This window comes from Heterocephalus glaber, unplaced genomic scaffold (genome assembly GCF_053883595.1).
Source record: "Heterocephalus glaber isolate CG9 unplaced genomic scaffold, H.glaber_assembly_v1.0 deba00000122, whole genome shotgun sequence".
Lineage (NCBI taxonomy): Eukaryota > Metazoa > Chordata > Mammalia > Rodentia > Bathyergidae > Heterocephalus > Heterocephalus glaber.
Window position 1 is genome coordinate 66,069,797 of NW_028258138.1, and position 15,786 is coordinate 66,085,582.

The following is a 15,786-nucleotide window of genomic DNA, read 5'->3' on the forward strand; positions in this document are numbered from 1 at the left end:
TATTCATGTTAACACTGGCTAGTAAAGCAATAATTTTTTTTTTTAGTGAAGCAGTATTGGCTTAACCCTTCCCAAGATAACATGATAAAATATTTCATGCATTTATGTGCTAATGACATTCTAGTTATATTTTTGCAGATTCTATTATTGCCAAAAGGTATACTTAATTACTATAATTAATAATTAATGGTTACTATTGACAGTAACAGTAAATCACCCCGAAGGTATGCATTGAACCCTTTTCTACTAATGGGAAGAGCTGTAACAATATGTTCAGCCTTGTAGTCAAAGTTCAGACATTTTATACCTGTAATAGAAAGAGACAAAAAGATGCAAGGGTATCCAACTATAAGCAAAGAAAATTTCAACAAAACTTTCAGAAACAACTAACTCTTGGGTTCCCAAGAAAATGCTTTCCAAATAAAATTTTGTCATCATTACATATGTAAATTTTCTCAGTAAAATATAGGTCTTCCTTAAGTCATTACTCTTGCAAACAACAGATGTTACCAGGTATTTTGCGACTGTAATTTGAGTCAGTGAGGTATTAGACCTTGTAGCAAAATAAAATATCTAGCAGAGATGATTTCTTTTGCACTAGCTCTAGTTCTCACCTCTGTTAGGATCCATTAGGCAAGAAACATCAGCCTCTGAAGTTAGTATTTGAATCATGTTCTGTAGGAACATGCTTCCATTTAGACAAAGATTTCATGAGTGAGTATGGAACATATGAAAATCATGGGTTCTTTCTATATCAGGTGACACTCTTAAGTAAAAAATCTCACTATATATATATATATATATATATATATATATCAGTTACTCAAATGTCTGCTAGGCATGATTATAAGTGCTATACCTATGCATGCATTAAAGAAGAACCAAATAAGGTAACAGGGATAATATGCTAATTATTTAAAAGAATGTACGCCCAAATCAAAGCAATCCTAGGTTTCATGTGTGATAATGTGATGGAGTCAAGGAAACAGGAGTGGAGAAGCTCATAAAAATGACATATTCAAACAATGCACGGTCAAAAAGTAGTCATTATCTTTTAATTAGAAAAGAAGCTTCTGACCTGTACGTGTAACTAAAAGTTAGTGCCTAAAGCCTCACTTACCATGGTCCTCTGAGATAGAGCTGAATTTTTATTCTGCCAGCCGAGGCATAAGCAGTGTAGGAAAGACACTCTTTGGAGCCCCTGAGTCCTACATTATCACATTCTCAAGTGGCCCTCTGAGCACAATTCTAGGACATCAGATCCACAGCACAATGGTCTCTAGAAACTCATCTTTGACAGTAGCTACCATCAAAAGAGAGGGTTAATTTGGGTTAGAATAACTCAAAAATAGTAACCTTGAGAAAAAGAAATGTGATGCAATTCACTTATGTAACATTGAGTAGTGGATATTTCCTTATGGTGATATATGTGTGGCATGTCCTAATAGTCCTTTATTCTACCTAAAAAGAAGGTATATTGGAGTTTTACCTCATATATTAAATGTTTAGAATCACCCTTAAATCTAAGTGTGTGGGCTGGTTTAGAACCAACACGAACATCCATGACAAGGTAAGGTTGTCCATTACTGATGCTTCAGCAGTCGCTACTGTGGGATGTCAAGTGGCCATTACAATGAACAGGTCATTGCTTTTACTAAGTGTAAAGGGAACCATTCTGACCATTCATTGAGGCTGCAGTTTCTCCACTAGTCAGCAGCTCCTTCACAACCTGGAATTCCCAGGACCTTATTCCAGATGTTTGGATATTTGTTTGTGCTAATTTGGGTAAGCTTCCAGATGCTGATTTAACCAATAGATGGAAAGAATGAAACTGTTGCCTTCCTTTTATGTAAGCAAACTATCTTCCTCATTTCTCAGATATAAGGGATAGATATTAGATACTGTCCACCCAGAGCAGATGGTTTTATTTGGCAGGAATAGTGGTATGAAGCGGAGAGATCAAAAATATCAGGTTACCTTGGGCAGGCGGCAAATAGCAACTGGGTAAATTACAAAGAATGAAAGTGGCACCCTAAGACTGTAAGAGAAAATAGAAATAGATCTTCTCATATTTTTGTATTCTAAAAGATATATTTCTATATATTAAAGGGAATTATTTGTTATAATTCTTAGAGAAGGTAGAAATTGAGGTTGTATCCTTGTTATCTACTAAAAATTTACTCCTTATAGCTTTAAACCTTAAAGCCTATAAAATATTTTATGTGCGACCCAAATATTTTTTCTCCTCATTAATTTTTTTTGAAGATTGAAGGTACAGAACACATTTTCTATATTCTATATATGAATTTTTCAGTTGAGAAGACATTATTAAGACTAAATCCTTATATGAAAAGCAGAAATTTTAAATTAAACATAAAAGAACTTTGAACAAATAGAAATTAGAAGTAAAAGGTTTCAGAGATGGCATCTTGTTTACTATGTGTAAGGATAATATAGACCAAGAATAATTTTTGAGTCCCTACATCATGTAATGGAACTGTGCTAGACACAGGCAGAGTTCAGGAGTGTGTAAAATGATGGCAATTATGACTTAGATCACCCAGTTTATTATTGTCTCAACAGAAGTGCCAGTGGGAGGTTATCATGAAAATAAGTTACTCTAACATTTTCAAAATGGTTACTGTTCATCTTATTTCTTTTTTAAATTTATATATTAATTGGTACATTTTAGGTATACAATACATTTACATTTATCATTGGGTGTTTGTACCTGAACATGATGTATCTTAGTTCTTATTTTTTTCCCCACTACCTATGTGATGGGCACACAGGTAATGTTCACCTTATTTCTTCATTTCATTTTAGCAATCAGAAATGTATATGATAACTTTGATGTTTGTAAGAACTCTTTAAATTTAATGATTTCATGCCCACATTACTAGCCTAAATTCTATTTTTCTACTTGCTTAAGGCACATAGAGTTCTTTGTATGTAGGGAAGGAAGTAGATTCTAATAGAAACCAACCAGGGTGAAGTAAAGCATGCCTAGAATACAAAGAAAACAATAAAAGATTTTTCCTGCCACTGCTCAAGGGCCCAGAAGATAGAATATTTAGACAAAGAATAGAATTGACAGGAGGTTTTAGAATTTCTTTCTTTGCATTGCCCTGTTCAAAGCTTACTATGAACCATTTTGAACAGAACGTAGAACATTCACATTATTTCCTTCTAAACAAATTGAGTTGCCATTATAAATTAATTAATACATTTAAGCCAATTATAAGTATTCCAAAATTATATAGAATGGTAGCAAACACTGTAGTTAAAAATGTAAAATGTAGCTAGGGGAGATTGAATACTTTATACAATTCTAAATATGTTTGCAAATTCCAAAGAGGTAAATAAGTCGTAGCAAGTTTTATGGTGAGGGAGGAAAATAAAAATTTGAATTGATGAACATGAGTTAGATTCCCTTTTTTCATCTGTGCTTGTTCTTTGTTGGAGAGGCAAATGAACATTAAAATGAAAGAAGACATAAACAATTAGAAAAGTGAGAAGAAACGATAATAATGTTAATAATAACAACAATGCCTTCTAAAGAAGGGAAAAGAAAAAATATGAGAAAAGGAAAAAAATGGAAACAAAGTCTTTGTAACTAGGGAAAGGTGGAGAGGGTGAAGGGAGGGCAGGGGAATGGGGAAAAAATAAGAACCAAGATACATCATGTAAAGGTACAATATCCCAATGATGAATGTAACTGTATTGTACACCTAAAATGTACCAGTAAACTTAATGGAAAAAAAAAAAGAACAATGCAATGTGAGGTAGCACAATATTTTACAGTTTACACCATACTGGTATACACCTTGCTCATACTATAAGCCCGCATGATAGCTCAAACAGATATGATTGTAACCTCCCTTTCCCAAGTCAGTGGTTGGAAACTGAGACTTAGTGAGGTTCATTATCATAGCCAATGTTTCAAGGATTCAGAGAGAAAGTACTGAGTTTGTAATCAGTTCTGATTGTGTCATGAAGAGTAAAAGAAAGTCTTGGTTTTTCATAGACTAAATTATCTACCACTGACATGTGAGATGTTGCCAAGTTCATGGAATTAAAGAGCTGCCAAAATGACGAGGGCATAACCACAGATAAGATAGTCTGAGCAAGTGAGTAGCTGTGTCAAGTACAAGAGTGCAAAAGTCATTGATTACCACATGTCCCATAGGGGGCTGTTTGTATCACTGGAAGCTCTAAAAGGTTCATCATCACTATTTCAAAGTATGGGAGTTTGGTTTAGTAGAGTTAGTTTTATTCTGCTCTATTCATTTCCAATATTATATGATTAAAAATTTGTCTAGTTTTGACTATTTTGCTAAAACTGGTGATAATATCTATAACCTGTAAAACTCAAACAAAAATTTTTCCAATAGAAACTAGATCTATCCCTGCAAGCCTGTTCAGTGCCTGTGTCATGTGGTCCTGTCCCTTAATTTCATGTTCATGACATCGGATTTCCCATGTCTCTTTTCTTCCTTGTGAAACTCAAGATAGGAACATGGTGATGGTACTAAGAGGGGACACTCTTTTTTCCTGCTTCCACAAATAAATCCCAAATAGGTAAGTCTCTCATTAATCTTGAGCTAAATGTGAAGTTAGACATGGAGGGGCCTCAGCTCTCTTCTGTTTGTTCAGAGCCCTGGGCATGTTATGGGAAAATGTCAATGATTTCTCTTCTCTTGCTTCTGCACCCTGCTGTGATGTTTTATTCAAACCTCCAAGTCCTAAGGAAACAAACACTGCCTATCAAAATCTCACCAACCTGGCTCCCAGTCTCACACATAAACATGCACAACACCTATGTTTAGGAGAGCTGATCAATTCTTGCAAAAAGCAGTATCTTGGTAACACGCTGTGGGGTTGGAGCACTCAAGCAAATGATTTCTGAGGCAGCCGTGATCCTCTGTGACTGTGTTTGTATCCATCTCACAATGCTGGTGCTTATCCAACAGGATGTGTTCACTGACCCTTCCAGCAAGAGATGGTTTTAACTACCATTGGAACACAGCTCATATAGGAAAAAAAAATTTAAAAAGGAAAAAAAATGCCTGCTGTGAAAATAAGGCTGGGTGAGGGAAGAATGTGATGCAGATGCTACTAAGAATGGCTCAGTAGCCCTTCCATGGGGAAACTGAGGAGAGTTTTCTCTTGATAAGTGCTGCATTGGTTCTCTATTCAGTAGCTACCTGCTGGCCATTGGGGATAGTGGCTTTTTTCTATAGAGCTAGACCTCTATGTCTCTCGAGTTGGAAATGTATAGAGCATGCATTAGTTTCTGGAAGCTGATGCTTAGAGGAGGAAGATGAGCCATACCTACAGTCCCATCTGTCCTCTATGTCCTGTCACAGGTAGAAGAGGCAAGGTACAGAGCAGGAAGAGGAAGCCCTGGTGGACATTCAAGTGCAGGCAAACTGCCACATTCAGTGTCCTCCTGTCTAATTTCAACTGATGGAAAGCACCTGACGTGATAGTTAGGACTTTGGTCTCAGTAAGTCACAGATTGCCTAAGACAGAATGCACATTGCAGTACCAAGTAGAATTCCTATGTTTTTACCAGTTCTAAGCAGCTCCAGATTGTCTGACAACCAGGCCTTGTGGCCACCATCAGACCACATTTCTTCCTTTACAGTCCCTGGGGAAAGGGCAAGCTGGTCCATCTACTGCTCTGTCTACCCTTTGTTGGCCTCAGGCAAGTCACTTTAACTAGAAAATAACTTGGCCATGACAGACACTGGCCACTGAGCACCTTCAATTTTCCAGGGATACTTTCTCTTAACTGTCACACAAAAGGACAGTGCCCAGATTCATAAGATTTCTCACTATCATGTGGTAAAGGAACAAAGGGATAACTTAGTGAATATTCAACACCATGGTAAAATTGCAGAGAAACAATACTCAGGGCTACTTGTGATTACTTTGCTCTCTTACCCTTTTGCTAATGCTTTCTTCCATTAATTATACAGCCACAGCATTCTCCTGATGGTAAAATACCCCAAGTGGCTCAACTCCAAACTGCACATTTTTAGCTGTTTGCACTTCCTGTAATAATTAGAAGTTGCCAGAGAAGATCATTTCAGCCTCCTTCCATGTCATGTAAATTGAAAGTATACCCAGAGCAGGCAAAGTTCAAGTTTCAAAGAAAATCTTCTCCAATATATTTAATATATATATACAACATTATCAAAAAAATATAACGCCAAACTCTGCCCCTCTGTTAATTTTTCATGAAGCTGCGCAACAGATTAGGTTCTGCTGTATGCTGGCCTCTCTGACAGCTTTGGGAGTCAGATCAGGTTTCAGTGATAAGACAGCTGGTGCCATCTATTTAAGGGAAAACAGCCAAGTAAGTGAGCAAGATTCTAATCACTACGTCTAATTACAATGTAGAGTAAATTATTATAAATGTTTTTGAAAGTGTCTTAAAACACTGTAAAAAAGAAAAATTATCAACCAAACAGAAATATGCTATGTGGATAACATTACTTGGGATTAGGACATTCACATGTGTAAATGTTAGCTGTTATGGCTATTCCTGCCACCTAAATCCAGCATTCACACATTAAAAACTTTATAACATTTCTCTCTCATTCGATCAGATGCTAAACTGCTTGACTCAAAGTACACCTTAGTTTATGGGTCCTCATGGGAATGAGGACCCATTTCAGTTATACTAGACTGAAAAGAATTTCAAATTGCTCTACTAAAATGATAATAGGTAGGAGAAGGAATAGGAGATTGGGAAAATGAAAATGTGACCCTTACTGAATATACGTATTTCCCAAAAGCAGATTTATTTTTTTTTGTATTTAACCTCCCTCATTACAAATCACAAATGCTTCACATTCTCCAAATCAGTGCAAAACCAAAGAGAAAGAATTAACATTTAATCCTTGGTTTCCCAGATAGTCATCTATTCAGACACTTCTTATATGAGTCCTGTTTGTACTCCGGGAATTATGACCCACATCCTTTGTCCATTTACTTCATGAAAGGGCAAAGATGTGTGATTATTCTCAATACGCTTCAGAATGGTATTCCCAATTTACAGTCTAATTCTTTAAAGGTTATGGGAAAGACTCAGTGTTTAGCAAGTATCCATGTCCTCTACATTACTCAACCTGTTGGGGTGACTTTGGGCTCTGGCCGAGAAAATGTAGGTAAAAGTGAGATAAGCCATATGTAGGCCTGTCCCTTAATAAATCCATGCATTGCTGTTCTACCTTGTCATGTGACTGTGGTGGGTATGGGATCCAGATGGCATAGCTGCTATGTCACCGAGGGCCACCTGACTGGACTAGGCTTCATGAGTCATGAGAGCTCAGCAGTGTTTGCTGGGGCAGCCAACATTAATTATTCTGACCAAGACAGCATCAAAAAGACCAGACGTTACAACTTTCATTTAGAAGTTCACTAGCTTGAAAGTTAGAAACTGGATTTGATGTCTCAAGGTCCTTCATGTTTCATAATAATGACAGTTGAATTACAGTCCTCTTTTCTGTCCAGTAGGGATTTTGGTATGGTTACTGATGACCATACAATTTATTTAGTCTATTTGTCCATTTCTGTTTACTTCCTGATAAATTACAGCTTTCTGCCTGACATTGGCCATTATCTATAAGTAGTATGGAAACTTCTCCTCTGCTCTGTGATACTGAAGCTACAGTACAGGATCAGACATTGTTGTCTTTGCCATGTTCTGTGCCTCACATTTGTCTTTGCCACCTGAGAAAAGTTTCCAACATGCACAACTAGGTCTGACCATAAACCTTTGGTATTAAGAGCCTGTTTTCTTGTCTCTGTTCTACAAGTCACATATCCTCAAAAAGCATTCTCAAATATGAATCTCATAATTTTATATGAGATGCATAGCACGAAAGCAAGCACTCTGTAAAATCCATGGAAAGATAGTGTAAAATGTTTGAATTACCAAAACAGCATTTTCAGCCAAAGGTTACAAACTGTATTTACACCTGTAGATATTATGAAATCATGCCAGATATTTCTAGAAATTGCCTGAGGAAACATTGCACTAAAATGCTTATTTTGTAGTCCAGGTACTATAACCAAGTTTCTCTCCGATTGCATATGCTTGCTAGTAAATAGCACAGCTGCTAGAAAGAGTCTTTGGTTATATTTTTAGGTTCTCCTCTGTCTTGGTATCTTTAGTACTTGAAAAGGTTTTTTTTTTTTTCCTCCTTCCAGTCAGAGGAGGACAATGCTTCAGGAATTATTTAAGGAAACTATGTTATATAATCAATGGAAGGAATCAAGGCCTCTGCATTGATCTCCCTTACTGGAATACAAAATTATATTTTACCAGAACAAATAAGGTTTCTAATATGGGTTGCATATACCCTCAAGTATCCCATTGTGAAATGGTTCTATATTTAGCATTTTGCAGGTCTCTTTATTATGCAATCATTTCTTCATAAGAAAAACATAAAGAAAGTTCACCGGAATATATTTCTAGTACATAAGTTACTTTCAAGGCCAACTAGGGAGAATTTGGGAATAATAGTGAAGAGGACAAACTGAAAATGTGTGGCTCTGAATAGAAAATAAGATCTGACCCAGATAAGCACAGAGTTATCGAAGAGCAGCCCCATTCAGTAATACAAGACTTCTGGAGACCTAGATTTGCACCCCATACAGCGCTTTCCTCTTAGTAGGGCTCCTTTATGCTAGGAAAGTTTTCCATACATCACTGTCTGTATATTTATAAAAAAGTTAAAAATAGCACGTGCCAATTTTCTAGATTCCAGGATGGTAGATGAAAGACCAAATCATTTAGGGAAAGAATATGGAATTTACACATTTATAAAAATTTTAAGTACACTTTTTTTTTCAGAAAGCAGAGAAGGGAGCTAACTTTTCATTAAGATTCTATGGTAATATCACTGCCTTTTATGTGGGGCTTGTGAAATATTCCCCATCCCATCTCTGTACAGCTATACCTGACTTAGTCTGTGTTATAATTTGGGACTTAGAGACTAAACTCTGTGGCTCCTGTATATGTCAATGATGCCCAATCTGATAAGTTTCTACCTAACCTCAGTTTATTCTAATGCTTAACTCCAGAAGCTGTTTCCCCATGCAGTATTATTTTAAATAAGAATGCACTCTTTATTCCTTGGAGAAAAAAAAAAGGTAGTTTGCTACCATTTCAAGAAAATGATTTTCTGACAGAAAGTGGGAGAAGATTAAAAATAACCAGTATGTATTTTAACATATTAGACAGTAAATTCTTAGTCTATAAAATCAACTCTTCTCATTTGCTGGGGAAAATAGACAATTGATTATATACTACTTCTCAAATCTATCAGCACTCACTTCCATATCATGTATAATATAAATTAAAAAAGCTTCGTATGAGTGAAAAAGTTTATTCTATTCAGAAGAGAATTTCAGAAATCAACTAGAATTTCTCCTTAGGGCAAGCCTCCTAGCCCTATGGTTAAAGTTTCCCTATGTTCATGCAAGTAAGAGGTCAGGGTCTAGTAACAAACTTGTGAGCATAATAAATGTCCTAAGCAAAGGAATAACTCAGAATTGCTTGAAGAAGGGCAGAAACTATGTCTTTCAATATGTAAGTATGTTGTATAATTTAGTAGCTGGGCTTTGGGATTCAGAACTGGATTCTCTCCTGGTTAATCAATTTACTAGTTATTTAATTTTATTCGACTCAGTTCTGTCATCTATATAATGGGAAAACTAACCTACCTTGTAGAATTTTAGAGACCAAACATGACAATGGTTATAAAATACTTAACGTGATGTTTGGAATGAAAGTACTTCTGCACTTAGAATAAATGTGACTTTTCTCTGAACAGTCTAGTGACACTTGATTGGACTGTCAGAGACAGCCTTCTTAAATATTTTTCTGGAACAAAAGAAAAGAAAATGAATGTTTGAATTTGTGAAGGACTGAAGAGTTCTCTCTGGAAATATATACTTTGGGGAGGTAATAGGTGACCAGCAACTTCTACTTTAATTTGTGACATCTCTGTAGAGTAGCCTAAAGCAGCCAAATAGTATTTATTTCTTCACCAGTGGAAGAGCTTGAGTGCTTTTCTGTCTATTTCTAATTCATGTGTTCTCTGGTAGGTTAAAGCCTAGCTCCCCTTCTCTGAGATATATACCACAATTGCTTAGTACTTCCACTTTTAATTGAAGACTTTTCATTTGTTAGGCCTCAAGTAAGAGAGGGGCAAGTCAGAAAGCCAAAGGGGCAGCAGAATAGGAATCTTGCTCAAATACTTGTCATTTTCTCTGCTTCATAAGACTAAACACTGAGATCTCGTATACTGGGCAAGAGTATGGTTGATTGCGAAACCACAGTTGAATAATTTCTCTTTTGTACAATTAAAATACCATTCTTAAGGGAGCATTAAAATATTTTGCATGACATTTACTTTAGATTTTCATGAGAGAAGGAGAAAAATTGCTACATTTGATGCAATTCCAAGGTCTTTTTTTCTTCCCTGCCAGTGTTTGAAATAGCCTATATTTAAATGTGTAGAGGTGTCTTTAGAGAACTACATGCATAGAGAATTGTAAGTCTGTAACTGGAAACATCTTTTGGGGAAATGTATGCTATTGTGAAAGCTCAACAGTACATGTTGAAATAATTAAGTCTTTTGGAAATGATTGAATTGGATGTTTTCATATAAGCAAATCTACATTTGTCATTCTGAATTCTTTTTATGGAAAAGTGTTTTTTTCTCCCTCCTGTTTAGGTAATTAAAAGTAGGCACCTGATGATCATTCATTATCAAACATTTTCATTCATGCAAAAAAATTTGGGGAGGTTAAGGCCTTGCTTATAAAATTTTATCCTTCAAAGGAAACCGTACTCTAGAAGCTATTATTCAGTCTCAGAGAGTAGGTTTTAAAGTGTTAATTCACACTTCAGTAAGGTATTCACAGCGTATCTCTTCCTTGGTGGCGAGGCTCCAATGCCTGCATTCCATGGGGATGCCATGCACCATCTTGAAAAGCTGGACCATTTCCAGAAGCATTAGGGCTTAGAGAAAGAGCTGTTGCTCCTTAGAACTTTACTTCTCTTACAAATATTATTGTCTCAATTTATTTTAATGTAATGGAGGGAAAGAAGGTGGGAATAAATTGCATACACAGGAACGTTTAACAGTCCTGCTGGCTAAGGCATCACAAAAAAGAGGCACAGGAAAACCTATGAGAGTTTGGAGCCTGCTGTATGAGAGAGATAAAAGTAGAAACATTAAATTGGCTGCAATATGAAGGGCAGGTGCAGTTGTTCACTGGAGGCAAGTTGGCAATTTAGTTTTCAATGACCAGGTTGTCTCACTAAGGTTCACCTTTCAAAGTCCTCCTTCTAGTCTTCAACTTACATCCCCAAAGCCCTGTCTCATCTTGAGTCTTCACACTCTGGTAATAGCTACTCTTTACCTTTCTTCTTTTTGGAAAAAAAAATGCCCTGGTTCTCTTTACTTATTGGAAATGGAATGAAAAGGAAAGAAAAAGAAATCTCATTGAACAGTGGAAGAACACACCCAAAGAGAAAGCCATTTTGTGTTGTGTATGAACGGTTCTGTCCTACCTAGGTAAACATAACTGAAGGGTGAGAAACCCTCAGGCATAACACCACGATTCTGAGCTCATTCCAAAAATTTCTACAGACGGAAAAGAATTCAAACCTCACCTCCACTCGCCCCTCCTAATGTCAGGATGGGGCTTAAGAAATGGAGGTCAGAAGAGAAGAATTCAAATGCCATCAGACGAGGTCAGGGTGGTATAGCCACAGACAGAAGAGAAGAATTCGGAATGGAAAAGCTGATGAAAGCAATCTATCTTCATTAAAAGCAAATGGAGGGAGGTGATAGCTGTCCAATTCCCTGTCTCAGATAAGCAAAGAAAAATGACTTCCAGGGGGGTAACCACTAATCTGGACTAAAAGAAAAAAATCATTTTTCTTGTTCATAAAAACACATAATCTTGAAATACATATGATCTACATGCCAATCCTTGTTTAGTTTTGTAACCCAGCATTCTGATTTTGTTGGTTGGTTCCTCACCTCTGTGTTCCACTGCCTATCTTAACAATTACGTAGAAGATGATGATAGCCTTGATATCAAATAATAATGATGCCATTTTGAACATCTTTGATACAGATAGAATTGATCATGGTAGGGTCTCTCCCAACAACTTCATTTGGACTGCAACTGTCTAAAATGAACTACATATATGTTCTGAAGACCTATTCTAGTCAATAAAGTAGCAAATTGATCCTGGGAAATAATCAAAAGAAGGGTGTATAACAAATAAGTGATTTTTGAATTGCATGGCTCCTGCTAATGAACATCAATTTATCATATATGTCCAAGGTTCAGTTGAAGATTGATGAAACACATCTGATCTCAGAATTATCTCTCCCCACAGAGGGAATCGAAATCCCTTGGGCTTAGGCAAATGAATATGATCCATAGTCAAAATTCAGTCTTTTGGGAAATGAACAATGAACTTTGTATATCCCCCAACATGAGGCCTCTTGTGCCTATTCTTATAGCACAGTGAATAGAGGCAAAATGTAAGTGTCACATTTTTAAAATGACAATTGGTCATGCCATGGAGAGGTATGTATCAAAAGGAATAAAGCAACTGATGCTAATACTTGATACCAACCAAAAGACTCTTGTTATTCTCAATAGATACAGCTCCTGATATACCATTTCATTGTAATTCAATAAGAAGGTGACAAAGCTTGTGTATTCTGATTGCCACAAAAATATAAAATATAAACTTGGATATTTGAATGGAATAACTTTCTTATTCTATATAAGGACTAACTATTTTGAAAACTTTTTGAATATGGGGTCATTTTCTCTATGGTTATCATACTTGGATATACATGGAGGGTTAATTTATGTTTCAAGTAAGCTATATTCCTTCTTTACTTTTTCTTAACATAGACATCCGAATACTTCTACAGTAGAACCAACATTTATACATATTATACCCTTCACTGAGATTAAGTTAATTGGACATTAAGTTTATGGATAATATTAAGTGAAAGATAGGACATTCCCAGACTGAAAATTTTTACTGTTTTAAAGCATGCATGACTCTATCAAGTTTAGGATTTCTGTCTTTTTTTTTGTGGTACTGGGGATCGAACTCAGGACCTTGTGCTTGCAAAGCCCTCAAAGTTTAGAATTTCTTATGTTTAGGTTTCCAGAGGAATACAGAGGTGATAAGGTGGAATGTGATATTAAAATACCTAGCAGTTGCTGACCACTTACTATGTTTCCTTTCACAGAAGATAGGTACTGTTAATATTTCCATTTTGTGGATGAAAAAATAAATTGGGTGAGAATTCTTGGTCTGCTGCTTTCTATCTGTATTACTTAGCCCCACTCTATTTTCCTTATCAGTATCTGCCAGGGCTACTAATGAGCAAGTCTGAACCAACTAACCTTGCTGCATTCTCTCTCTCTTTCTTACCACACTGCAGGTGTCCCTCTAAAACATGCAAAGGATGGCTTTCTAGAACAAGGCAGATAAACTTTTAGTAAAATTCATATAAACAACTATGTTCTTCCACTAGAAATTCTAGAAGTGTTAAAACCCAATGTCTTTTTGGCACTCAATTTTTGATCTTATTGGAAAATTTAGACCTTTCTACATGTTTTTCTGGTGCAGAACTTTTCAGACTTGGCACTGTTGACATTTTGGTCTGAATGATTCCTTGTTGTGAGGAGAGTTGTACTGTACATTCACAGGATGTTAAACAATATCCCTGGTCTTTATCCATTGGATGCTAGTAGTGCCTTCACAATTGTGACATCCAAAAATATCTTCAGATATTCCCAAATGTTCCGAGGGGCAAACATGCCTCTGTTTAAGAGCCATTGCTCCAGTGTTGTATTAGATGGCCTGAGGAAGACTACCCTGATCCAACAGGCTCCTGGTCCAAGAGATGGCATTGACCCCTTTTTCCCAGAGACAATGATAGCTTCCACAGTAGAGCTCTTAACCCTAAAATTCAATTAAACAAGTGTCTGTGGTCCAAAAGTAAAATTAACTATGGAATCAGGTTTTTAACAGCTCCAAAAAAATCCTGTTAAATTTATTCCTTACGATGCTATTTCACTTAATTAAAACATGACAAAAGATGATTTCACCTGTTACCATTATATTTTACTTATTAAACATCTCTGGTCACTGTTTTTTTAAAACAAAGTAATCAATTAATTTAAAACTTTCTGATTTATATGCTTGCAGAGAAAGTTCTAAGAGAAGCATTTTGTCTACTTCTATCATGTAGAATGCAAAACATGAGGATTCTGGCAGGACAATACATAGCTATCAAGTCAGTTTACTACCAAAAGACATGAAAGGCTTGTGTCTGATTCTCTCCTTTGCTTGAGGAGGGAGTGACAGCACTATCTACCTAACTCAGAGCAGATGTCACCTCAGCACAAGGCAACAAAATGGCATTTACTGGGCATGGAAGCCACATCGCAGTGTGAAATGCTATCCAATAAAACTTGCCAGGAACACTACTAAGCTATCTTGTTGCTGTGTGAATCTGATCTGCCAATAACACCTGGCCTATTGCATCCAAAGAGCTGGACATAATTGGAGGGAAATGCAAATAATCCATATTTAATGTGTCTCCACTTATGTTTTAAAAGCTTCCTCTGCTCTTCTTGCCTGAGCCCTCTTTACCAAAGTATGGAAGAGGTGACATTATTTCCCTTTTAATTAAGGTATTACCTGGTAAGAACGGTATAGATATGTGGGCAGACAGAATGTACGCAGGGAAAATGTTAGGGTTGATTACCTGGCAGTATGTTGTATATCCAGGGAAATGCTGCTTTGCCTTCTGGATGGAAAGCAATGGGAATAATAATATGTAAATTGATGTATCAAGATTTCTGAAAGCTCAGCATTATTTCCCCTTGCCCAGAGATTTCACCTCACCTTATTAACTATTCTAACCACCCAGTCTTTTTTTGTTGTTTTTGTAATTCCTGTTTCCTCCCATTTAGCACATAGAAAAAAGCATTAGTAACACTCTTGGTTTTAAATGAACCCTATTAATATTCGTCTCTGCAAGGGACTCTGGGATAATTTTGATAAATGTGGCCATGAAGCCGATCTGACAGAGCTGAGTGTGATGTTTGTGTGTTCATGGGGAACTGCTTCATGTGCAAATCGGGACACAGACTGAAATGGGGAGTCTGACAGGTCTCTTTCTGAGCTGCAGCTAGCAGCCTGAAATGTAAATGTAATTATACTTATAACAAACTAAGGCAAAATAAAACACAACAAGCAATCATTATGGAGATAAAGCAAACCTGCTTGTTTGTGATTGGGGGGTTATTCGGGGATGACAATTCTCAGTGCTCACAGCTAGGTTGGCTAGACCTAGAAGGCTTCCTGGGAGGGTAATGCAGACAAACCTATGCTGGTAGGAGAAAAGGGCTCAGGCTGCTTGGAGATGCTGCCATTTCTCAACCTGTCTCCTGTTTCCCCAAAGCTGTAGAAGCTGCCCCTGAAAGACTACATGCTTAGGTGGTGATTAAATTTCTGGAATGCAAATGGGGGAGGGGGACAAAACAAAAACAAAAACAAAGGGAGGCTACAATACTGAAAAAGCTTTATAACAGATGCCAGAAGTTCTTGAGAATAAGATCATTCCATATACACGGATTGCCTGAGGTGAGCCTCATGAAAAGTGTTAGCTCTAAAATGGAATGCATAAATAAGCAGTGAGGTCTGGG

General features: G+C 36.6%; 1 protein-coding gene across 5 annotated transcripts in view; it reads right to left on the bottom strand.

The window, feature by feature from the left end:
• The window catches only part of Lsamp (limbic system associated membrane protein), a 2,156,433-nt gene that overhangs the window by 255,112 nt on the left and 1,885,535 nt on the right, over window positions 1-15,786 (bottom strand). The gene's annotated exons all lie outside the window — the stretch shown is intronic.